This window comes from Magallana gigas, chromosome 8 (assembly GCF_963853765.1).
Source record: "Magallana gigas chromosome 8, xbMagGiga1.1, whole genome shotgun sequence".
In the NCBI taxonomy this organism is placed as follows: domain Eukaryota; kingdom Metazoa; phylum Mollusca; class Bivalvia; order Ostreida; family Ostreidae; genus Magallana; species Magallana gigas.
The window spans coordinates 49182176-49209936 of NC_088860.1; the positions used below are offsets into that span (position 1 = coordinate 49182176).

The 27761-nt window shown below is 32.8% G+C and overlaps 2 protein-coding genes across 3 annotated transcripts in view; both read left to right on the plus strand.

Moving 5' to 3' along the window:
* LOC105340291 (uncharacterized) overlaps positions 1 to 27761 on the plus strand; it is a 754579-nt gene that overhangs the window by 546020 nt on the left and 180798 nt on the right. The gene's annotated exons all lie outside the window — the stretch shown is intronic.
* LOC105327281 (uncharacterized) overlaps positions 1 to 27761 on the plus strand; it is a 347963-nt gene that overhangs the window by 236091 nt on the left and 84111 nt on the right. The gene's annotated exons all lie outside the window — the stretch shown is intronic.

The following is a 27761-nucleotide window of genomic DNA, read 5'->3' on the forward strand; positions in this document are numbered from 1 at the left end:
GCTACTTTTGACTACTCAACAAACCTAAACAATATCATAGAAGCCTGGGGGTGCTCGACAGGGTCTGAGTGATTTGATTCTAAAAACAAAGGCAAAAAACCTCTGGTGGAACCAAGCAAGGTCTGAGTATGTAAAGAAAAAATGTTAGGGAAAGCAAAGCAGGGTTTTAATTCACTTGCAGAACTTAAAGTTACTTAAGTTTTCCGACAATAGTAGCGGTTCGCAAGTTATAAAACAGCCTCGGGTGGGGGCAAATTATTTAAACTGAATAAACACAAAACAAACTGAAGATTTGCAGCTGATTAATGTACGATGAATACACTAACAGAATTCAAAATTACTCACGTTTTCCGACCAAGGTAGGGGGGGGGGGGCGGCAAGTTATAAAACAGCCTCTTGGGTGGTGGGGAGATGGGGGCAGCAAAATATCTGTTATTCAAATTGAACTAAGACAACAAAATGAGGATGAAGCAAAGCAAACCATGGGTAGAGCAGAGTTTATAGCTGACTAGAAAATATTTAATACATTTACACAATTCCAGATTTGTTAAGACTTTCCGAGAGGGCAAAAAAGCACATGTGGCGAGTTTGGCAGATTAGATTCAAGGATGGTGTAATTGTAATCAGCTGTAATCCATTACAGACTAATGAGTAATCAATAACCATCCATTTTTCTGACTACAAGTAATCGTGATTGAACCATTTATTCTTAAAAAAGCCTGTAGTCATGATGAATTATTAATTACTTTTATGATTTTATTAGTAAAATTAAAAGGCTTGAAATCATAGTTCATTAGAGATAATATGGTTTCAGTAAGAAATGGGTATGAAATATGTTTTTGGCAGCTAAGATGATAAAGGTGTGCTTTTAGTAAGTTTAGGTAACATTATAACAACAGTGATATAATTATCAAAGCATGCCTTGTCAACCACTGTGATAATTGTAGTAAAAACATATACTTATACCAATTTGTAGTTTATGTTCAGCACTTGTCAACACAATCAATTATAGGTAAACGGTTTTCTGTTTAATCTATATAATTCAACATTGTGTTATACCAAGACTCTTTCTTTGCTCTAAAATTATTACAGTAGCGAAGGAGAAAATTCAAGAGTTCTATACACCAATATACACCAGAAGCGGTGTGAATCAGATATGGGTACTAAAAAACCCTGAAGAATTATTAGAACTTTGAGGTCACAAAATCTTTTCAAAATCAATAACATCAAATCGTACAATTTCTAAACGCTTTATGCAACCAATTCCCATGTGAAGTTAAAATCTAGGCTTTTTGATAGCATCGAGAGTTGTTTTTTAATAAAAATAGAACTCGTAGATTATTACCTTGCCATCGAAAACCTTCAAAACTACTAGTATTTCGTTAAAAACCATTCGGATTTAACAGACAAGAACTCTAAAGTTGACATTTATAAGATGCTTGAATTTATGATAGACAACATCTATGTAGTTTTTGGAGACCAGGCCATCCAACAACCAGTCAGAATTTCCATGGGTATAAGTTGTGCACTTCTATTGACTGACTTATTGTTATATTCATATGAAGCAGAGTTTATTCCAAACCTTGTGAAAGACAAAAATAGAACACTTGCTGTGGCCTTGAACTCGACATTTAATTAAATTAATAATGTTTTATCCTCTTAAAACAGTTACTTTAACTCTTATGTTATTTCCCAGTGAGCTTGAATTGAAGATACCTGAGACATCTGTTTCATCTGTGTTGCTCCGCTTTGAATTTGTGTATCGCTATTTGGATTTTTGAGATGGTTCACAGCTATGGTCATTTTTCATTTGATAGACACATGAATGTCCTTTCCTTTTTAATAGAAAAAAAGTTAATGGTAAACTATATGACAAACTTAATGATTTTAATTTTTCCATCGTCGACCTCCTATACTGATGTAGCAATAAACCATCATCACCTGCTTATGGGGGTTTTGTCTCTCATCTTATTCGTTATGCAAGAGCATGCTCTTCATGCAAATAATTTCTCAAACGAGGCAAAATACTTACAAACAAGTTGTTGGAACAAGACTATCAAGAACCTCCATTAAAAACATCTTAACGCAAGATTTATGTTCTAAACAACGACCTTGTCAGCAAGTACAATGCTGTCTGGCGTTTTCCATTCTTAGTAGATCATTATACACCGGACTGGCTACGGTTTCTTCCGTTTTTTCATGATCTTGACAATGAGCACATGGCGGGTGTGACTGGTCTGCAGGCGATGTCTTCTCCTTCTAGGCACCTGATCCCACCTCTATCTTTTTAGAGGTCTCTGTTTTTCTGCTTTGAATTTGTGTATCGCTATATAGATTTTTGAGATGGCTGAGAGTTTGCTATTGTCATTTTTATTTGATGGATACATTAATGTTCTATCTTTCTTTTTTTTTAAACAAACACAGATATATTCTAAAATGCAACTCTTAAAGATGATTAGAAAACAAACATTTCAAGTGGCAATAGATGCACACATACAAAAACGTAACCAGAATAGTAATAATAACTAGACACGATCTCGTTGCGAGCAACGAGGAGGTCTTCCGTTCGAATTTTAGAATGAAATATGACATCATCGACTTTGATTTTCGACAACAAAACATGTTATGGAAAAAGGAGTGAAGTACTAACGCTTTATTATATCGCTTTTTATAAGTTTTCTTGCTTTTTTAAATACTTGCATTTCTTTCAATTAAGATAGAAAAGATCAAAGTTGTTTACCTCTGGTCCCTAAAAACCCTAATAGGGTAACGCAAGAAAATCATTATATTGTTAGGATATATAAACGTATTATACCTAATCTAGCTTTAATAACCTTTCACAAAATGGCTCTCATTAAAGGGCTATAGATAAAAGGTTTTAGAGCTCTTTGATCCCCTAATTTAAGGGGCAAGTCCCTTTTTCTTGGATTCAAATGAAAGGACATTTAATTCTGAACACATTTTGTCAACAAGTGTTTAGAAATTCGTTACCGTTCTGGAGATATATGAGAAAGAAGGTTTTAGGGGCCGATCCCTTATCTCCTTATAGGGGCCGTTTAACGAAATTTTGAAGGTCGTATATTGTTAAGAACATCATTTTCAACAACTTTTCTTCTGTACTGCATTTCAAAATATTTTTTCTTTCTGAGATATGGGTGATCAAATTTTGGACTTTTGGCCCCTAAAAACCCCTAATTACAAAACACATGATAAAATCATTACTTGAAAACAAATTTTGTTCAACAAGTGTTTAGAAATTCGTTACGTTTTGGAGATATATAAGAAAGAAGGTTTTAGGGGCCGGTCCCTTATCTCCTTTTAGGGGCCGTTTAACGAAATTTTGACGGTTGCATTTTGTTGAAACATCATTTTGAACAATTTTTCTTCTGTACGTAACACATGATAAAATCATTACATTGCTTGAATACATAACTATAAAATAAACTCATTTGCTTCTAAAACATTTCACAAATTATCTCTCAGTAAAGGGCTACAGATTAAATATTTTAGAGCCCTATGGTCCCCTAATTTAAGGGGCCAGCCCCTTTTTCTTGGTATCAAATAAAAGGTCATTTAATTCAACGCAAATTTTGTTCAACAAGTGTTTAGAAATTCGTTACCGTTCTGGAGATATATAAGAAAGAAGGTTTTTGGGGCCGGTCCCTTATCTCCTTTTAGGGGTCGTTTAACGAAATTTTGACGATTGCATTTTGTTGAGAACATCATTTTGAACAACTTTTCTTCTGTACTGCATTACAAAATAGTTTTCCTTTCTGAGATATGGGTGATCGAAAGTTTGGACTTTTGGCCCCTAAAAACCCTTAATTACGTAACACATGATAAAATCATTACATTGCTTGAATACATATAATTGAGATAAACACATTTGCTTCTATAGCATTTCACATAATATCTCTCAGTAAAGGGCTACAGATGAAAGACTTTAGAGCCCTTTGGTCCCCTTATTTGAGGGGCCAGCCCCTTTTTCTTGATATCAAATAAAAGGTCATTTAATTCTACACAAAATTTGTTAAACAAGTGTTTAGAAATTCGTTACCGTTCTGCGCAGCATTGTTAAGGCGTCCCGATGCTAAAATACGGCTGGAAAACGATATTATTTGAATCATGGCAAAAATAATTTTACCGGGAGTATTTCTTTAAATCTATGTTACATTTATTGACATCAATGTTAAACATTATATTTGATGCATTTTTGTGACGTCATATGTACTTCGTAATCACGTGACAGGCGAATCCTAATATTGCAAATGATCTAGTTAAAACGCATCGGCGCAGGTGATTAATGACATTAAATCATGCATATTTTTAAGAAAAATCCTTTGTTAAGTCATAAACTTTGAAGTTCTTGCTTGGGAAAGAAATAGATATTTCGTTTATAGAAGATATTGTTGAAACATTCCACAAAATCATCAAAATAATGCACATTTTTACTAATCAAAAGCGATTTACAAAAAATTGGGGTAAATCCGTAGGTTTCCGCAGCACGATTCACATTGGTACTTATATTCTCTACCAATTTTACGTAAAATATTCTAAAATTGTGTTGATCTTTCACCTGCGCCAAGCTGGTTTTACATGCATTAAAATTTCTTCATTCAGTTGTTTACACGTAGCAGGGAGAGTCTCAAACCACTAGTTTATAAATAGTCTTTTACTTAAAACGAATCTTTAAAACTGCCGATTATTTGATACTGGTTTTTAATATGAATGAATTCTGTACGTCTAGAATTAACTGCAGCATCTATATAAAGGAAACATGCGGTATTATACTGGTTTGATATAATTCACTTTTAACGTTAAGATACATTCCCTGAGAACTATCGACAGGGATGCATATCGTGACGTCAAAGTTAATTATGACGTCATATCGTATGAAGTACAGACAAGTGACTTTCTACATATCGCATCGGGAAGCCTTAACATGCCCGCGTGGAGATATATGAGAAAGAAGGTTTTAGGGGCCGGTCCCTTATCTCCTTTTAGGGGCCGTTTAACGAAATTTTGACGGTTGCATTTTGTTGAGAACATCATTTTGAACAACTTTTCTTCTGTACTGCATTACAAAATAGTTTTCCTTTCTGAGATATGGGTGATCGAAAGTTTGGACTTTTGGCCCCTAAAAACCCTTAATTACGTAACACATAATAAAATCATTACATTGCTTGACTACATAACATTGAGATAAACATATTTGCATCTATAATCTATTACAAAATATCCCTCGGTAAAGAGTTACGGGTAAACGATTTTAGAGCCCTCTAGGTCCCTAATTTGCGGGGCCAGCCCCTTTTTCTTGATATCAGCTGAAAGATCTTGTAAATATAAAGTTTTTTTACATTACATGTTTTAACAAAATATTTTCCAGAAAAGAGATGAAGAGAGAAAAGCACAAAAAATAACGACGCTTTTTTAATGTCAATTTTCGAGTCATAGCGAGCTTTTGCGCCAATAGTGCTAAACATACAAAACAACAATCATGCAAAACTTCAATCTTTCCTTTACCAACCGTAGAAATTTGAGCTCAAAATCTCTTATAGTTTAGGAGAACAGCCGCAGACAAAATACCCATATAAAAAAAGAAAAATCTCAATATCTCCAAAACGGATGTGACGTCATCAATGCAAAACATTTGCTATCAATTTCAGACCACTATCTATCACATCTGAAAATTTGATGGAGATCGGTTGAGCCGTTTCTGAGAAATCGCGTGCACAAAAATGGGAAGAAAAAAAAAGAATAAAAACTAGAGCAAAGCTCGTTGCAAAGCAACGAGTGGGTCTTCCGTTAATGTCAAGAATAAAGCTTGATGTTCCTGCAAGAAGCAGAGTGTTTAAATAAATAACAAGAGGAACTTAAACTAAAAGATAAAAGAAATACGAATGATACTATGTACGAATTAACAAAAACCTTAACGATTCTAAGAACGACTTAACAAAAAAATAATTCCGAAGGTGTAAAAGTACTTAACAAAAATCAAATTATTTTTGGTACGAGTTTGAACTTTACGCTATTTTTGAAACCAAAACCGCAGAATTAAAATTTCCGAAAAATCAATTTTTAAACCCCGATATCTGTTATGCATCGTCCGCTTTAAAAACGGATTTTAGTTTTGTACTCATCATGAAAATTACTGTAGGTTACATATGTTTAATTTTTAATATTGAAAAACAATGAAAAACTAAAACAAGAGGCAAATGGGCCACATCGCTCACCTGAGGAACAATAGGTATGATAAAATTAGCTTAATGGAGTCCCAATGCAAACTATCTGGACAATGTACAATAAAACATGTAGATCCTGTATAAATAAAATCCATTTTCCCCTCTAAATATTCTTATGTTTTTAATCATTAGTTCCTTTTCTAAAAGGATGATTTTATATTGATTTTATAGTCATATCGCATGTTGAGTATTGCAGTTCTCAAAAAGATCCTTAACAATAGTTTATATATGGGATATAAACCTACATCAAACTCTGAGCCTTCTTGTGAGGCCAAAAAACTGTCCTGGGGCCAAAGTCTCAACAATTATAAAGAATCATCTGTCTGATTAGTTTCTGAGAAGAAGATTTTTAAATATTTACTCTATATATTCCTATGTTAAACTTTCACCCCCCCCCACCCATTGTGGCCCAAACCTACCCCCGGGGTCATGATTTTCAAAACGTTGTATCTACACTACCTGAGGATGCTTCCACATAAGTTTCAGCTTTCCTGGCTGATTAGTTTCTGAGAAAAAGATTTTTAAAAATTTTCTCTATATATGCCTATGTAAAAATCCATTCCCCCATTGTGGCCCTACCATACCACCTGGGACTATGATTTGAACAAACTTGAATCTACACTACCTGAGGATGCTTCCACTTTAATTTGAGCTTTTCTGGCCTAATAGTTTTTGAGAAGAAGATTTTCAAAGATGTTCTCTATATATTCCTATGTAAAACTTGATCCCCCTCTTGTGGCCCCTCCCTACCCCAAGGGACCATGATTTGAACAAACTTGAATCTACACTACCTGAGGATGCCTCCACACAAGTTTAAGCTTTTCAAGCCGAATAGTTTTTGAGAAGAAGATTTTTGAAAAAAACCAACAAATTTTCAATAATTCTCAATTATCTCCCCTTTAAAGAGAGCGTGGCCCTTCATTTGAACAAACTTGAATCCCCTTCACCTAGTGGTGCTTAGTGCCAAACTTGGTTGAAATCTGCCCAGTGGTTCTTGAGAAGAAGATGAAAATATGAAAAGTTTACAACAACGAGAACGACAAATTGTGATCAGAAAAGCTCACTTGAGCCTTTGGCTCAGGTGAGCTAAAAACAAAATAAAGGAAACATAATTGCATACTTTTATTGAAAAACAAATTTTCACAGCTTACAATTGTAAATTACTTTAAACAGCCATAATTGTGTTTGTTATAATTTCTTTTCAAACACAAACCACAACAAGGCATGATGCTTTCTTAAAGTTCCATTACAGTAACTGTTCATGAATTATCCCATTTAATTTGAATTACTGGTAAATAGTCTGTAGAACACATTAAGGAATATGCATGTGGGTAGAGGTGACAGGTTAACCTCAAGAGCTGAAACGAATCAACAGGAAAAACCATGTGGCCACCAATAGCTGAAATTAAACATATCAATAAGCTGTGTTAATACATGTACCGGTACTAATAATTTATAGCTGTGTTTACATTAACATATGCATAGTATTTCTGAAAAAAAATACACTGACCATGCAGTGTAATTAGTATGACATATCCTGATACGTGACATTAGATGGCACAGGACAGTTTTTTTGATACATTTCATTGTAGCCTGAGGACGTGTGTCTTCGTAACCCTGTAACTAGAATTTCCTCAGTTCCCATTCAGCACAAATACCTTTAATTCACTCTTTATAAGGCCAATCACCAATTTCTGAAGATAATTACTAGTCAAAACCTGTAAAATTGTCTACATACTGTTTTTATGAGATTTTGACCCTTCCATATTTTGCTAATTTTTCATTATTTTTCAGCTTTTTAGACCTCCCCCAGCCAATTCCCTGCAAAGGGTTGACCTTCCGTACCATGTGCATGTTGCACCATCACATGTCAGAAACTTACCGGTGTATAGTTTATAATGCCCCATCAACCTAATTTTCGTGTTATTTACCCTCCCGTCTGTAACTTGCATTTTCACTGTCTGAAGTCAACACAACAGTCATAGCCACAGGTTTCGCATTTTACTTCTGAATCTCATGTACCTAACATATGGGGCCTACATATTGAATATCAATTTCAACAAGAGACATCCCTCTAACTAATGATAATCATTAAAAATCATTTCATGAATTTTAGCAACACTCATAAGCCTTCAAGTACAGCAACTCTCAATTTTACAAATATATTGACGGGTACTTTATCCGAAACTGTCCCTTGCTACCTTTAACTTACACTAACATTCTCTGAAAAGTCATCTTGTCTTAAACTTACAAAGCTTATGCTATTCTGAGAAAAATTATACCTCATTTTGCCAATTCCATTAAGGATTAAGAAAAATATGGCCATTTAAGTGAACCCAGCATTTCCACTTTCCTCTATTTAACACAGATTCATAGGGCTCTCCATAAATAAAGCATCTTTACCTAATCTTATAGAGGTCAACTGTTGTTCAACCTCCCTAAATAAGAAACCTTATTCAAAACTACATACATATACATGATATTATCATGACAAAAGCATCACATCACTTAGAAATACCCTTACATGTATACCCTCACCCTATTTTTTGATTTCCTAAGAAGCAATAGTTTGAACACTTTAACCTAATATTATGAAACTTGTGGCGATTCCCTTAAGTCATTTCTCACACTTATTTAAAAACAACCATCACTGATATTGAAAATTAATCTTTTCTTGATAAATGGATGAAATGTAACATTTTTTTTCACAAAAAGACATGCTGCCATACATGTGATTTCTCGTTTTCATGAAACAGTAAGCTTATAATCATATTTAGTGAATATCTTATTTATTCTGGTTTCTAGTCTCCTTTTAACTTTGCTAAAATAGTAAGACCTACAAGTGTGATGTCTGCTCTTAATTAAAATGAAATTCAAACACAACCGGGTACCTGGGGACGGATGAGAATTCCATGATAAATGTTCAAATTTTACATGTTTTCCTACATTTTTGATGCATATATACAATAAAAGGGTAAACATTTGTTGTTTCTTGATCATTTCGAGAGTAATTATCATAGCAGATGTTATTTCAAGGTCAAATGTACATTTACATATCCAACATGTAATGGTAATGGAGACAATTGGAAAGAGGGGGTGGCTTTTTGAATTCTGTAAATATATCTAAAATATCACTTTTGGATAGAAAGGAGCAAAAACTTGAGTTTTTTGACATATTGTATACTTTGAAAACTGCATTTGTCTACATGTGAATTTTATTTGAATGAAAAAAAAAAGCTGTTTTAAAAAAATTGAGTTATATAAGTCAGGTTGCTTAATGTTATTTCATGAAATCAGACAGCAAAATTGCTGCAAATTTATTATTTAAATAATTCAATTGATCAAAACTCTTTTACTGTGCGGTATTAATTCTTATCTCGGTAATTAACTTAAGCCTATTAATTGTCATCAGAATAGGAAATACCTACTCTCTAAGCCAATTTACTCTAGTGGTGGTCATTCTAGACATTAAAAAAGGGATTTACTTCCCTTGTATATTATAGCTATTAATCATGTAATGACATATATAACCAACAAAATCATCCATTTTCCCAAAATTGACTACTTCTGGTACAAAATCCACTCAAAATTAGAGTTAAATGAGAAATCTGAAAATACCATGTAGTCTTGAAACTTACACTAACATTCTCTGAAAAGTCATCTTGTCTTAAACTTACAAAGCTTATGCTATTCTAAGAAAAAGTATACCTCATTTTGCCAATTCCATTTAGGATTAAGAAAAATATGGCCATTTAAGTGAACCCAGCATTTCCATTTTCTTCTATTTAACACAGATTTATAGTGCTCTCCGTAAATAAAGCATCTTTACCTAATCTTTTAGAGGTCAACTGTTGTTCAACCTCCCTAAATAAGAAACCTTATTCAAAACTACATACATATACATGATATTATCATGACAAAAGCATCACATCACTTAGAAATACCCTTACATGTACTATACCATCCCCCTATTTTTTGATTTCCTAAGAAGCATTATTTTGAACACTTTAACCAAAAATTATGAAATTTAAGGAGGCCGATTTGGGTTTTTTTGCGGGAAAACTACAATAGCATAACTCTTTATTTTTTAACCATATGTAATTTAAACCAACTCTAGTTTATTTGCGAAGGTTCATGAAAATCGACCGTCTGGTTCTTTTTAGGGACCATCTCAAAATAGAGGTACATTTACTATAGGAATATATAGGAAACTGTCATTTTCAGCACATCAAAGCAGTTTTAAAAAATACTACAATAGCTTTTTTCTCAAATTGTTATATATTGTTAGTAATATAATTTCCTACCTTATATGTAAAAAACACAAAATTCTACCGTCTGGTTTTTAGTGAGGGCCATCTCAAAATATTAAAATGCACCAAATTTTGCTATATATTTGGATCATCACGAATGATGATTGGTATAATGGATTCATTCCAAAAATGAAGAAAATGTCCTCGAGGATAGCATTATTCTGTATATAAAATTTCAACAGCGTACAATTTTTACTTTTTCTTTTATGTTATTTCTTAAAACGTACTCCTACAAAGCTTCATTTTATCATGACGTCATAAAAGCGCAATGGCAATGCTCCCCTACCGCACAACGTAAAAATCGTGTTAAAAATAAAAATTTCCTATAAAAATCTTAATATTTTTATCTGTATTTTGTTTATTGTGTTCGATTTTATAAATGATATCGAAAAAAATTCATAAGAAGTATAAATCAACTGTATTTTATTAGAATGCGCAAAAACATGCGCAATGCAAACTAAAGTCGGCCTCCTTAAATGCTTCTAATTGATCAATTGAATTTTTAAGCAGCGTGAAATTAAAACCATCGCAATTGATACTTTAGTAAAAATCATGAAATTTTAACACGGTGGAATTAAAACGACTTACAGTATTTCATCCGAACAGCCTCAAAGTATAATTTTCTGCTATACCATTTTTTATTAAATGAATTCTACTGGGGTTTTTTTTGCAAATAAATTTAGCGAGGATTTTTTTCTCTTTTCTTATTAATGACAGGTTTTAAAAACAATATTATGTTTAGTATGTATAAAATTCCATAAACAATTTTACAAAGCTTTGGATTTTAGTTGCACAATGAAAAAATGAGGGATTGCACGATAATACGTGCTCATTTTGAAATTTAAAGCATTGATGATTTCTTTTCCTAGATAGAGATATGCACAAAATGATGTTGCTCTGTGATGCTTTGCCAAGATTAAAAGCATGAGAGAGAGAGAGAGAGAGAGAGAGAGAGAGAGAGAGAGAGAGAGAGAGAGAGAGAGAGAGAGAGGAGAGAGAGAGAGAGATGAGGCACATGTAGTAAAAATTATTACATACATTTGTCTTACTGTAAAAATTGTTTACAATGTAGATGTGTTCTGCATGTAAAGTTTACCTAAAAGGAATCAATAAAATTCAATATATATAAAAGATAAACTAATCTCAAAGAATTTACAATGTTCTGTGAAATAATCAAATCTTGAGAAGAATGTTTTATAGATATCAGGGAACATTTACCTAAAATCTGAACTTAAAGTTCTTTTCATCTTGCACTCTGTTTTACATGCTCTTTCACAGGCGATAATCATATATAACGGCGAGCCAGACAAAAGTTCTAATTTTAATTAGACTGAATATTTACCATGTCAAATATATTTATTTAATTAAGCACAAGCCTGAGTTCTTTAATTCATTAATTAACATGATTAAGTGGAGGTGATATGGTAAAGATCTGCTATATTCAAATATTTAGGGTAAAGTTATCATCATGCAAACATGCACTCTAATTACAACATTCTACTCTTGTGTGCCTTTGGACCCCCACCCATGTTAATTGCACTGGTTTACAGTGTGTGGTGTGTTGTTCAATATAGAAAAGGACATACATATACATAATAATATATAGAAATTCAAAAGAGTAGTGTGCAAAACATAAACGTGAAAATACATTGAACAGATAATATCCCGAGATTTCTCTGACTCAAATGCCCGCTTTTATATTGTTACGCACGTCAAAAGCGGGGGTTAGAGTCAGGGGAATGTCGGAATAGATTGAAAAGTGCACAAACACTTTGAAAAGAAAAAGTCAATACGATATATCCTGTATTGAAACATACCTTTATAATCTGTCATACGTTAGTTGAGCTGAAATTTCCACTATCGCCGTCTTGTAAGGCCATTCTTCTGACACACCGCTATCAGCTGTTGTTCGCAGTCAAAACATGGCGGGTTGACATGGTGAATCGTACGATAATTTTTTCGATTAAAACTAATAAGACTAATAAAAACTAACAACGTAATTATCGACCGAATAAACGAAATTGTTTCAATAAACACTCTGATTAACTATTTAAAAAAGGAGTTCGGTTTTATATGACCTGTACGAAATCTTTTCAGCAGGAGTTACTTTAACTGAGAATTTTGCACTATTTTTTAAACCAATAACGAGGAATCAACATTTCCGGAAAAATCAATATTTAAACCCCGATATCTCTGCAATGCAGTATCCGATTTTAAAACGAATTTAAGTTTTGTATTTAGCTTTGCAAACTATACAATATGCATATAATTTTATGTTTTTTATAAAGTTTTATGATCAGTACGAATTGATACAGTAGAAGTTACTTTCAGTGTGAATTTTGCACTATTTTTGAAACCAAGAACGCGGCATGAAAATTTCCGGGAAAATCAGTTTTTAAACCCCGATATCTCTGTAATGCATCCTCCGAATTTTAAACAGTTTTCAGCATTAGATTCAGTTTTAAAAGCTCTACAAAATACGTATACGTTTTTTGTTTGATCAAAAAATTCAATTTTTCAAAAAATTTGATTCGCTTCCAGTTCGACCGGAAGTAACAGATTTTCATTTTATAGCTCTATTACAGAGGTAAATCGACCAAATCATAACCATTGAAAATTTCAAGCCTCTATCTTAAAGCGTTTTTGAGAAAAGTCCCGGACAAAATGACTTTTTTAAAATTTTAAAAATGACGTAACGTCAAAACGGAAGTGACGTTGTCTTTAAAACTTTAACATCTTTGGGGGACGATAACTTGCTAAAATCTCTGGAAGTTTCATTGAAATCGGTTGAATACTTTTTGAGTTATGAAGCAAAAAAGGAGTCAGAAAAAAAGAAAAAGAATAATAATAACTAGAGCAAAGCTCGTTGCAAAGCAACGAGTGGGTCTTCCGTTAATGTCGGAAGTAAAGTTGGAAGTTCCTGTAAGAAGCAAAGCTCTTAAACCAATAACAAGAGTAACTAAAATAAAAAGATGAAAAAAATCGAATTATTCCTGGTACGACTTAACAAAATCCGAATGATTTTAAGTACGACTTAACAAAAACCTTTCTGATTTCAAGAACGACTTAATTAAAAAAAATCCGAATGTGTCCAAGTACGACTTAACAATTATTTTTGGTACGAGTTAATATTACTTTGAACATTACGCTATTTTTTAAACCAAGGACGCGGAATCAAAATTTCCGGAAAAATCAATATTTAAACCCCGATATCTCTGTAATGCATCGTCCGATTTTAAAACGGCTTTCAGTGTTAGATTCAGCTTAATAAACTCTACAAAACACATATACATTTTTGACAAAATCAGAAAATTCATTTTTTCGAAAAAATTGTTTTACTTCCGGTTTCGACTGGAAGTGACAGATTTTCATTTCCATCCTTATTACAGAGGTAAATTGATCAAATCATAACCATTCCAAATTTCAAGCCTCTATCTTAAAGCGTTTTTGAGAAAAGTCCGGAACAAAATGACTTTTTGGAATTTTTAAAAATGACGTCACGTCAAAACGGAGGTGACGTTTTTTTAAAAACTTTAGCATTTTTGAGGGACGCCAACTTGCAAAAATCTCTGAAAATTTCATCAAAATCATTTAAAAACCTTTTGAGTTATGAGGCAAAAAAGGAGTCAGAAGAAAAGAAAAAGAATAATAATAATAACTAGAGCAAAGCTCGTTGCAAAGCAACGAGTGGGTCTTCCGTCAATGTCGGAAGTAAAGCTGGAAGTTCCTGTAAGAAGCAGAGCTCTTAAACCAACAACAAAAGTAACTAAAAGAAAAAAATGAAAAAAATCGAATTATTCCTGGTACGACTTAACAAAATACGAATGATTTTAAGTACGACTTAACAAACACCTTTCCGATTTGAAGAACAGCTTTACAAAAAAAATCCGAATTGTTCAAGTACGACTTAACAATTATTTTTGGTACGAGTTAATATTACTTTGAACATGACGCTATTTTTTAAACCAAGGACGCGGAATCAAAATTTCCGGAAAAATCAATTTTTAAACCCCGATATCTCTGTAATGCATCGTCCGATTTTAAAACAGCTTTCAGTGTTTGATTCAGCTAATTAAGCTCTACAAAACACATATTCATTTTTCATTTTATCAGAAAATTCATTTTTTCGAAAAATTTGTTTCACTTCCGGTTTCGACTGGAAGTGACAGATTTTCATTTCCAGCCTTATTACAGAGGTAAATCGACCAAATCATCACCATTGAAATTTTCAAGCCTCTTTCTTAAAGAGTTTTTGAGAAAAGTCCGGGACAAAATGACTTTTTGAAATTTTTAAAAATGACGTCACGTCAAAACGGAGGTGACGTTCTTTATAAAACTTTAACATTTTTGAGGGACGCCAACTTGCAAACATCTCTGAAAATTTCATCAAAATCGGTTAAAAACTCTTTGAGTTATGAAGCAAAAAAGGAGTCAGAAGAAAAGAAAAAGAATAATAATAATAACTAGACACGATCTCGTTGCGAGCAACGAGGAGGTCTTCCGTCAAATTTTTAGAATAAGAAATGACCTGACTCTTGATCTTCGTCAACGAAACGTATCCAGAAAAGGAGGCGGAACCTATGAGTGTAATGGGTGAAAGACTATCTGTCCCTTTGGTGTCCTTTTTTGAGGGATCAGCTCCTTTTTAGAAATAGGTTACCGTTTTTGAGATATCTTTGAAAAATTGTTTTGTTATCCGGTCCTAAAACTCATTTTAAGGTCCAGATAACAAACAATGAATGGTTGTACATTGTTAAGCACATCATTTTGAGCATCTTTTGTTAAATACTGCTTTCCAGATTGAAGATCAAAGTGTTGGACTTCTGGCCCCTTAAAATCCCTAATTACATAACATAGGAGTGAATGATTACCATGTATAGATGAATAACCTTAGAATGAACTTAATTGCCTCTATAACGTATCACAAAATATTTTACGGTAAAAATTTATCATTAAAAGACGTTAGAGCCCCCTCAGCACCTTAAATGAAGGGCCAGCCCCTTTTTTTGATGTCATAAGAGTATTCTTGTCAGCTCAAACACATTTTGTTCAAGAAGAGTTTACAAATTATGTACCATTCTCGAGATATCTTGACAGAGTCGTTTTAGGGGCCGACCCTGTAACTCCGTTTAAGGACCGCATAACAAAGAAATTATTGTTGCAAATTGTTAAGCTCAATAATTTGAGCATCTTTCGTTCAATATTGCTTTTCAAAATTTTCCTCTATTTTGAAATATTGAGCATAACAGTTTTGGACTTCTGGCCCCTTAAAATCCCTAATTACGTAACATAGGAGTAAATGACTGCAATGTATAGGTAAATAACATTAGAATGAACATAATTGCCTCTATAACGCATCACAAAATATTTCACAGTAACAAGTTATCATTAATATACTTTAGAGCCCCCTTTGCCCCTTATTTGAAGGGCCAGCCCCTTTTTCATGATTTTAAATGAAAGCTCTAATCAATTCAAACACTTTTTGTTCAACAAGGGTTTACAAATTTTGTACTGTTCTCGAGAAATCTTCAGAGGGTCATTTTAGGGGCCGACCCTGTAACTCCTTTTAGGGACTGCATAACAAAGAAATTATGGTTGCAGATTGTTAAGCTCAATATTCTGAGCATCTTTTGTTCAATATTGCTTATCAAAATTGTCCTCCATTTTGAGATATTGAGCATCAAAGTTTTGGACTTCTGGCCCCATAAAACCCCTAATTACGTAACATAGAAGTAAATGACTGCCATGTATAGGTGAATAACGTTAGAATGAACATAATTGCTTCTATAACGTATCACAAAATATTTCACGGTAAAAAGTTATCATTAAAAGACTTTAGAGCCCCCTCAGCCCCTTATTTGAAGGGCCAGCCCCTTTTTCATGATTTTAAATGAAAGCTCTAATCAATTCAAACACTTTTTGTTCAACAAGTGTTTACAAATTTTGTACTGTTCTCGAGATATCTTCAGAGGGTCATTTTAGGGGCCGACCCTGCAACTCCTTTTAGGGACCGCATAACAAAGAAATTATGGTTGCAGATTGTTAAGCTCATTATTTTGAGCATCTTTTGTTCAATATTGCTTATCAAAATTTTCCTCCATTTTGAGATATTAAGCATCAAAGTTTTGGACTTCTGGCCCCTTAAAACCCCTAATTACGTAACATAGGAGTAAATGATTGCCATGTCTAGGTATATAACGTTAGAATGAACATAATTGCTTCTATAACGTATCACCAATTTTTTCACAGTGAAAAGTTATCATTAAAAGACTTTAGAGCCCCCTCAGCCCCTTATTTGAAGGGCCAGCCCCTTTTTCGTGGTGTCACCTAAAAGCTCTTGACTTTATAAAGATTTTTTGTTCTACATGTTATAACAAAATACAATCGAAGAAAGAGATATTGAAAGAAAACCACGAAAAATCACGACGCTTTTTCAACTGTTATTTTCGAGCTCGGGCGAGCTTCGGCACTTTTGGTCACAGGAAAATATATATACCACATGTCAGATCTACAACCTTTCGTCTACAATCCCTAAAATTTTGAACTCAATATCTTAAATCGTTTAAGAGTTTACCCCTGGACAAGCCGACCCTCTGAAAACCGTTAAATTGTAAATAACTCAAAACTGGAAGTGACGTCATCATTAAAAAAAAATTCCAATAAGGTTCAGATCATTATCCATCAGGCCTGAAAGTTTCGTGTAAATCGGTCGTGTAGTTTTAGAGAAATCGCGTACACAAAATTGGTTGGAAAAAAAAAGAAAAAAAATAATAATAATAGGGAAAAAGAAACCGAACGAAAACAATAAGGTCTTCCGTTGGAAACGGAAGACCTTAATAAAAAGAAACAATAGAATAACAAGAGGGTCTTCCGTTGGAAACGGAAGACCCTAACTAGAGCAAACCTCGTTGCAAAGCAACGATTGGGTCTTCCGTTAATGTCGGAAGTAAAGCTTGAAGTTCGTGTAAGAAGCAGAGCTCTTAAAACAACGACAAGAGTAACTAAAATAAAAATATAAAAAAATCGAATTATTCCTGGTACGACTTAACAAAATCTGAATGATTTTAAGTACGACTTAACTAAAACCTTCCTGATTTCAAGAACGACTTAACAAAAAAAAATCCGAATGTGTTCAAGTACGACTTAACAATTATTTTTGGTACGAGTTAACTTTACTTTGAACATTACGCTATTTTTTAAACCAAGAGCACGGAAACAAAATTTCCGGAAAAATCAATTTTTAAACCCCGATATCTCTGTAATGCATCGTCCGATTTTAAAACGGCTTTCAGTGTTAGATTCAGATTATTAAGTTCTACAAAACACATATTCATTTTTGCTTTGATCAGAAAATTCATTTTTTCGAAAAATTTGTTTCACTTCCGGTTTCGACCGGAAGTGACAGATTTTCATTTCCAGCCTTATTACAGAGGAAAATCGATTAAATCATAAGCATTGAACATTTCAAGCCTCTATCTTAAAGCGTTTTTGAGAAACGCCGCGGACAAAATGACTTTTTGATAATTTTAAAAATGACGTTACGTCAAAACGGAAGGGACGTTGTCAAGAAAACTTAAACATCTTTGATAATAATTTCACATTATCTCTGAAAGTTTCATTAAAATCGATTGGAAACTTTTTGAGTTATAAAGCCGAGAAGGAGTCAGAAAAAAAAAGAAAAAGTATAATAACTAGAGCAAAGCTCGTTGCAAAGCAACGAGTGGGTCTTCTGTTAATGTTGGAAGTAAAGCTGGAAGTTCCTGTAAGATGCACAACTCTTAAAACAATAACTATAGTAACTAAAATAAAAAGATGAAAAAAATCGAATTATTCCTGGTACGACTTAACAAAATCCGAATGATTTTAAGTATGACTTAACAAAAACCTTTCTGATTTCAAGAACAACTTAACAAAAAAAATCCGAATGTGTCCAAGTACGACTTAACAATTATTTTTGGTACGAGTTAATATTACTTTGAACATTACGCTATTTTTTAAACCAAGGACGCGGAATCAAAATTTCCGGAAAAATCAATATTTAAACCCCGATATCTCTGTAATGCATCGTCCGATTTTAAAACGGCTTTCAGTGTTAGATTCAGCTTAATAAGCTCTACAAAACACATATACAGTTTTGATTAAATCAGAAAATTCATTTTTTCGAAAAATTTGTTTTACTTCCGGTTTCGACCGGAAGTGATAGATTTTCATTTCCAGCCTTATTACAGAGGTAAATCGATCAAATCATAACCATTCCAAATTTCAAGCCTCTATCTTAAAACGTGTTTGAGAAAAGTCCGGGACAAAATGACTTTTTGAAATTTTTAAAAATGACGTCACGTCAAAACGGAGGTGACGTTCTCTTTAAAACTTTTACATTTTTGAGGGACGCCAAATTGCAAAAATCTCTGAAAATTTCATCAAAATCGGTTAAAAACCTTTTGAGTTATGAGGCAAAAAAGGAGTCAGAAGAAAAGAAAAAGAATAATAACTAGAGCAAAGCTCGTTGCAAAGCAACGATTGGGTCTTCCGTTAATGTCGGAAGTAAAGCTGGAAGTTCCTGTAAGAAGCAGAGCTCTTAAACCAATAACAAGAGTAACTAAAATAAAAAGATGAAAAAAATCGAATTTTTCCTGGTACGACTTAACAAAATCCGAATGATTTTACGTATGACTTAACAAAAACCTTTCCGATTTCAAGAACGACTTAACAAAAAAAATCCGAATGTGTTACAGTACGACTTAACAATTAATTTTTAGGTACAAGTTAATTTAACCAAGAACTTGATACTACTTTCTTAACCAAAAATGCGGAATCAAAATTTCCGGAAAAATCAATTTTTAAACCCCGATATCTCTGTAATGCATCGTCCGATTGTAAGAAGCAGAGCTCTTAAACCAATAACAAGAGTAACTAAAATAAAAAGATGAAAAAAATCGAATTATTCCTGGTACGACTTAACAAAATCCGAATGATTTTAAGTACGAATTAACTAAAACCTTTTTTAATTTTAAGAACGACTTAACAAAAAAAATCCGAATGTGTTTAAGTACGACTTAACAATTATTTTTGGTACGAGTTAACTTTACTATGAACATTATGCTATTTTTTAAACCAAGGACGCGGAATCAAAATTTCCGGAAAAATCAATTTTTAAACCCCGAAATCTCTGTAATGCATCGTCCGATTTTAAAACGGCTTTCAGTGTTAGATTCAGCTTAATAAGTTCTACAAAACACATATTCGTTTTTGATTTGAACAGAAAATTCATTTTTTCGAAAAATTTGTTTCACTTCCGGTTTCGACCGGAAGTGACCGATTTTCATTTCGAGCCTTATTACAGAGGTAAATCGACCAAATCATAACCATTGAAAATTTCAAGTCTTTATCTTAAATCGTTTTTGAGAAACGCCGCGGACAAAATGACTTTTTGAAAATTTTAAAAATGACGTAACGTAAAAACGGAAGTGACGTTGTCAAGAAAACTTTAACATCTTTGAGGGATAATAGTTACACATTATCTCTGAAAGTTTCTTCAAAATCGGTGGGAAACTTTTTGATTTATAAAGCCGAGAAGGAGTCAGAAAAAAAAAGAAAAAGTATAATAATAATAAAAAGAAACCGAAGAATAACAAGAGGGTCTTCCGTTGAAAACGGAAGACCCTAATAATAAAAAGAAACAATAGAATAACAAGAGGGTCCTCCGTTGGAAACGGAAGACCCTAACTAGAGCAAAGCTCGTTGCAAAGCAACGAGTTGGTCTTCCTTTAATGTCAGAAGTAAAGCTAGAAGATCCTGTAAAAAGCAGAGCTCTTAAACCAATAACAAGAGTAACTAAAATAAAAAGATGAAAAAATCGAATTACTCCTGGTACGACTTAACAATTCCGAATGATTTTAAGTACGAATTAACAAAACCTTTTTTTGATTTTTAGAACGACTTAACAAAAAAATCCGAATGTGTTTAAGTACGACTTAACAATTATCGACCGGAAGTGATAGATTTTCATTTCCAGCCTTATTACAGAGGTAAATCGATCAAATCATAACCATTCCAAATTTCAAGCCTCTATCTTAAAACGTGTTTGAGAAAAGTCCGGGACAAAATGACTTTTTGAAATTTTTAAAAATGACGTCACGTCAAAACGGAGGTGACGTTCTCTTTAAAACTTTTACATTTTTGAGGGACGCCAAATTGCAAAAATCTCTGAAAATTTCATCAAAATCGGTTAAAAACCTTTTGAGTTATGAGGCAAAAAAGGAGTCAGAAGAAAAGAAAAAGAATAATAACTAGAGCAAAGCTCGTTGCAAAGCAACGATTGGGTCTTCCGTTAATGTCGGAAGTAAAGCTGGAAGTTCCTGTAAGAAGCAGAGCTCTTAAACCAATAACAAGAGTAACTAAAATAAAAAGATGAAAAAAATCGAATTTTTCCTGGTACGACTTAACAAAATCCGAATGATTTTACGTATGACTTAACAAAAACCTTTCCGATTTCAAGAACGACTTAACAAAAAAAATCCGAATGTGTTACAGTACGACTTAACAATTAATTTTTAGGTACAAGTTAATTTAACCAAGAACTTGATACTACTTTCTTAACCAAAAATGCGGAATCAAAATTTCCGGAAAAATCAATTTTTAAACCCCGATATCTCTGTAATGCATCGTCCGATTTTAAAACGGCTTTCAGTGTTAGATTCAGCTTAATAAGCTCTACAAAACACATATTCATTTTTGATTTGATCTGAAAATTCATTTTTCCGAAAAATTAGTTTCACTTCCGCTTTCGACCGAAAGCGACCAATTTTTATTTTGAGCCTTATTACAGAGGTAAATCGACCAAATCACAACCATTGAGAATTTCAAGCCTCTATCTTAAAGCGTTTTTGAGAAAAGTCGGGGACAAAATGACTTTTTTAAATTTTTAAAAATGACGTCACGTCAAAACGGGGGTGACGTTCTCTTTAAAATTTTAAAACTTTTGAGGGACGCCAATTTGCAAAAATCTCTGAAAATTTCATAAAAATCGGTTAAAAACCTTTTGAGTTATGAAACAAAAAAGGAGTCAGAAGAAAAGAAAAAGAATAATAACTAGAGCAAAGCTCGTTGCAAAGCAACGAGTGGGTCTTCCGTCAATGTCGGAAGTAAAGCTGGAAGTTCCAGTAAGAAGCAGAGCTCTTAAACCAACAACAAGAGTAAAAGAAAAAAATGAAAAAAAATCGAATTATTCCTGGTACGACTTAATAAAATACGAATGATTTTAAGTACGACTTAACAAAAACCTTTCCAATTTTAAGAACGACTTAACAAAAAAAATCCGAATGTGTCTAAGTAAGACTTAGCAATTATTTTTGGTACGAGTTAATTTTACTTTGAACATTACGCTATTTTTTAAACCAAGGACGCGGAAAGAAAATTTCCGGAAAAATCAATTTTTAAACCCCGATATCTCTATAATGCATCTTCCGATTTTTAAACGGATTTCAGTTTCGTATTCAGCATGACCAACTCTACAAACCTCATAAACATTTGAAATTGAAACGAAAAATTCGAAAATTCGAAAATTTTAAAACACTTCCGGTTTCGACCGGAAGTGTCGGAAACTAAATTCCAGCCTTATGTCCCAATAAAAACGATCAATGCTTCAACACAGAAAATTCCAAGTCTTTATCTTTAAGCATTTTTGAAAAACGCCCTGGACAAAATCACTTTTTTAAAATTTAAAAATTGATGTAACGTAGAAACGGAAGTGACGTTGTACTTAAAAAATTAACATCTTTTAGGGACAGTAATTTGCCATAATCCCTGAAAGTTTTATGTTAATCTGTTGAAAACTTTTTGAGATATTAAGCTTTAAAAAAGTCAGAAAAATAAAGAAAAAGAATAATAATAACTAGAGCAAAGCTCGTTGCAAAGCAACGAGTGGGTCTTCCGTTAATGTCGGAAGTAAAGCTGGAAGTTCCTGTAAGAAGCAGAGCTCTTAAACCAATAACAAGAGTAACTTAAATAAAAAGATGAAAAATCGAATTATTCCTGGTACGACTTAACAAAATCCGAATGATTTTAAGTACGACTTAACAAAAACATTTCTGATTTCAAGAACGACTTAACAAAAAAAATCCGAATGTGTCCAAGTACGACTTAACAATTATTTTTGGTACGAGTTAATATTACTTTGAACATTACGCTATTTTTTAAACCAAGGACGCAGAATCAAAATTTCCGGAAAAATCAATTTTTAAACCCCGATATCTCTGCAATGCATCGTCCGATTTTAAAACGGTTTTCAGTGTTAGATTCAGCTTAATAAGCTCTACAAAACACATATACATTTTTGATTAAATCAGAAAATTCATTTTTTCGAAAATTTTGTTTTACTTCCGGTTTCGACTGGAAGTGATAGATTTTCATTTCCAGCCTTATTACAGAGGTAAATCGATCAAATCATAACCATTCAAAATTTCAAGCCTCTATCTTAAAGCGTTTTTGAGAAAAGTCCGGGACAAAATGACTTTTTGAAATTTTTAAAAATGACGTCACGTCAAAACGGGAGTGACGTTCTCTTTAAAACTTTAATATTTTTGAGGGACGCCAACTTACAAAAATCTCTGAAAATTTCATCAAAATCGGTTAAACACTTTTTGAGTTATGAAGCAAAAAAGGAGTCAGAAGAAAAGAAAAAGAATAATAATAATAATAATAAAAAGAAACCGAAGAATAACAAGAGGGTCTTCCGTTGAAAACGGAAGACCCTAATAACTAGAGCAAAGCTCGTTGCAAAGCAACGAGTGGGTCTTCCGTTACTACCGGAAGTAAAGCTGGAAGCTCCTGTAAGAAGCAGAGCTCTTAAACCAATAACAAGAGTAACTAAAATAAAAAGATGAAAAAAATCGAATTATTCCTGGTACGACTTAACAAAATCCGAATGATTTTAAGTACGAATTAACTAAAACCTTTTTTAATTTTAAGAACGACTTAACAAAAAAAATCCGAATGTGTTTAAGTACGACTTAACAATTATTTTTGGTACGAGTTAACTTTACTATGAACATTATGCTATTTTTTAAACCAAGGACGCGGAATCAAAATTTCCGGAAAAATCAATTTTTAAACCCCGAAATCTCTGTAATGCATCGTCCGATTTTAAAACGGCTTTCAGTGTTAGATTCAGCTTAATAAGTTCTACAAAACACATATTCGTTTTTGATTTGAACAGAAAATTCATTTTTTCGAAAAATTTGTTTCACTTCCGGTTTCGACCGGAAGTGACCGATTTTCATTTCGAGCCTTATTACAGAGGTAAATCGACCAAATCATAACCATTGAAAATTTCAAGTCTTTATCTTAAATCGTTTTTGAGAAACGCCGCGGACAAAATGACTTTTTGAAAATTTTAAAAATGACGTAACGTAAAAACGGAAGTGACGTTGTCAAGAAAACTTTAACATCTTTGAGGGATAATAGTTACACATTATCTCTGAAAGTTTCTTCAAAATCGGTGGGAAACTTTTTGATTTATAAAGCCGAGAAGGAGTCAGAAAAAAAAAGAAAAAGTATAATAATAATAAAAAGAAACCGAAGAATAACAAGAGGGTCTTCCGTTGAAAACGGAAGACCCTAATAATAAAAAGAAACAATAGAATAACAAGAGGGTCCTCCGTTGGAAACGGAAGACCCTAACTAGAGCAAAGCTCGTTGCAAAGCAACGAGTTGGTCTTCCTTTAATGTCAGAAGTAAAGCTAGAAGATCCTGTAAAAAGCAGAGCTCTTAAACCAATAACAAGAGTAACTAAAATAAAAAGATGAAAAAATCGAATTACTCCTGGTACGACTTAACAATTCCGAATGATTTTAAGTACGAATTAACAAAACCTTTTTTTGATTTTTAGAACGACTTAACAAAAAAATCCGAATGTGTTTAAGTACGACTTAACAATTATTTTTGGTACGAGTTAACTTTACTATAAACATTACGCTATTTTTCAAACCAAGGACGCGGAATCAAAATTTCCGGAAAAATCAATTTTTAAACCCCGATATCTCTGTAATGCATCGTCCGATTTTAAAACGGCTTTCAGTGTTAGATTCAGCTTAATAAGTTCTACAAAATGCATATTCATTTTTGATTTGATCAGAAAATTCATTTTTTTGAAAAATGTGTTTCACTTCCGGTTTCGACCGGAAGAGACAGATTTTCATTTCGCGCCTTATTACAGAGGTAAATCGACCAATTCATAACCATTGAAAATTTCAAGCCTCAATCTTAAAGCGTGTTTGAGAAACGCCGCGGACAAAATGAATTTTTGAAAATTTTAAAAATGACGTAACGTTAAAACGGAAGTGATTTTTTCAAAGAAACTTCATAAACTTTGTGGTATTATAATTGCACATAATCTCTGAAAGTTTCATTAAAATCGGTTGTAAACTTTTTGAGTTATAAAGCCGAAAAGGAGTCAGAAAAAAAAAATAAAAAGAACTAGAGCAAAGCTCGTTGCAAAGCAACGAGTGGGTCTTCCGGTGGTGTCGAGAGTAAAGATAGAAGTTCCTGTAAGAAGCAGAGTTCTAAAACCAACTACAAAGAAAACTTAAAAAATATTTTTAAAAAATCGAATAATTCTTAGTACGACTTAACAATGTCTGAATGATTTCAAAAACGAATAAACAAAAACCTTTACAATTTCTAGAAAGACTTAATAAAAAAAAGTCCCGAATGTCTTCAAGTACGAATTAACAATTTCCAAATTATTATAGGTACGAGTTAATCTAACTTTTAACAGAACACTATTTTCTTAACCAAGAAGATGGAATTAAAATTTCCGGAAAACTCAATTTTTCAATCCCAATATTTTTGTAATGCATCGTCCGATTTTAAAACGGATTTCAGCTTTAATTTAAGCTTAATAAAAGCTCCTTTGTTGCTTTATTATTTATATCAGATTATTGGTCAGAAAAGAGTTATTATAAAAAGACTTAATTCTGGCCCCTAATTTGAGGGGTCAGCCCCTTTTTCTTGATATCAAATAAAAGGTCTTGCAAATATAAACATATTTTGTTCAACAAGTGTTCACGAATGTTAACCGTTCTTAGGATATCTTTACAAATGTGTTTTAGGGGCCGGCCCTTTATCTCCTAAATGGGGTCATGAACAAAAAAAAATTAAGGTGGCATATTGCACAGAACATTATTTTAAGCAACTTTTGTTCTACAATGCTTTTCAAAATATTTCTCCTTTTTCGTATATTAATGATCGAAATTTTGAATTTCTGGCCCCTTGAAACCCCTTATTACGTAACATATGACTTAAGTATGGTACTGTATAGATAAACAGCCCAACAATAAACATTTTTGCTTCTATAATTAATAGCAAATTATTATTCAGTAAAGAGTTATTGTAAAAACTTTACAGCCCTCTTGGCCCCTAATTTGAGGGGCCAGCCCCCTTTTTTTATACTAAACGAAAGCCCGTGTAATTTGAAACGACTTTTGCATTACATGTTTTAACAAATTATTTATACATCAAAAGATATCACAGAAAATGTGTAAAAATTTCGTGAAAAAATTTGGTGCCAATTTTCAGGTTCAGGCGAGCTTTGAAGCCTTTACAAATGTTCATCATTGGAAGCATGGGGGTACATCTACATACATTCATCTACAATCCTTGAAAATTTTAACCTTCTATCTTTATTAATTTTGGAGAAGTTGCGTGGACAAAATGACCCTTAAAAATTTACAAAATAGTCAATTTCTGAAACCGGAAGTGACGTCATCAATTAAAAATTTTATAATATGTAGCGCCGATCATGCTCTATCCGTCCTGAAAATTTTGTGTGAATCGGTTGGATAGTTTTTGAGAAATAGCTCTCCAAAAAATTCTGAAAAAGAAAAAAAAGAACTAGAGCAAAGCTCGTTGCAAAGCAACGAGTGGGTCTTCCGTTAATGTCGGAAGTAAAGCTGGAAGTTCCTGTAAGAAGCAGAGCTCTTAAACCAATAACAAGAGTAACTAAAATAAAAAGATGAAAAAAATCGAATTATTTCTGGTACGACCTAACAAAATCCGAATGATTTTAAGTACGACTTAACAAAAACCTTCCTGATTTCAAGAACGACTTAACAACAAAAAATCCGAATGTGTCCAAGTACGACTTAACAAATATTTTTGGTACGAGTTAACTTTACTTTTAACATTCCGCTATTTTTTAAACCAAGGACGCGGAAACAAAATTTCCGGAAAAATCAATTTTTCAACCCCGATATCTCTTTAATACATTGTCCGATTTTAAAACGGATTTCAGTGTTAGGATCAGATCAATAAGCTCTACAAAAACCGTATACTTTTTTTGTTTGATCAACAAATTTAATTTTTCGAAAAATTTGAATCACTTCCGGTTTCGACCGGAAGTGACAAAATAATTTTTTTTGTTAAAATGCCATAAGTTAATCTGCAGATTTACAATCACAGAAAATTTCAAGTCTTTATGAACAACCGTTTACGAGAAAAGTCCTTGACAAAATCACTTTTTGGAAATGTTTAAAATGACGTAACTAGAAAACGGAAGTGACTTAATGACTGAAAGTTTAAAAGCTTCAAGGGACAAGAATTTAACATAATCCCTGAAAATTTCTTGTAAATCGGTTGAAGAATTTTTGAGATATAAAGCAAAAAAGAAGTCAGAAGGAAAAACAAGAAGAATAATAATAATTAAAAACTAGAGCAAAGCTCGTTGCAAAGCAACGAGTGGGTTTTCCGCTAATGTCGAAAGTAATGCTAGAAGTACCTCTAAGAAGCAGTGTTCTTAATCTAATGACAAAAGTAACTTAGGTACAAAAAAGATTTTAAAAATCGAATGATTCTTGGTATGACTTAACAAAATCCGAATGGTTTTAAGTACGACTTAACAAATTTGACTTCATTTTAGGTAAAAGTTAACTTTACCTGGAACTAACATCTAATTTCTTAACCCAGAATGCAAAATTAAATGTCCGTAAAAAATCAATTTTGTTTAAAACATAATTCTGAGCAACATTTCCTCTACACTGCTTTTCAAAGGGTTGACCTTTCGTACTATGTGCTTGTTGCATCATCAATTGTCAGAAACTTATCGATGTATAGTTTACTTAATTTTATTATTCCTCTGTGAATATTTTTATTTAAAATTACTATTGATGGTGAACATTTCAAAGGGCCCCGCTGATGTTATTTTAGAGAATTT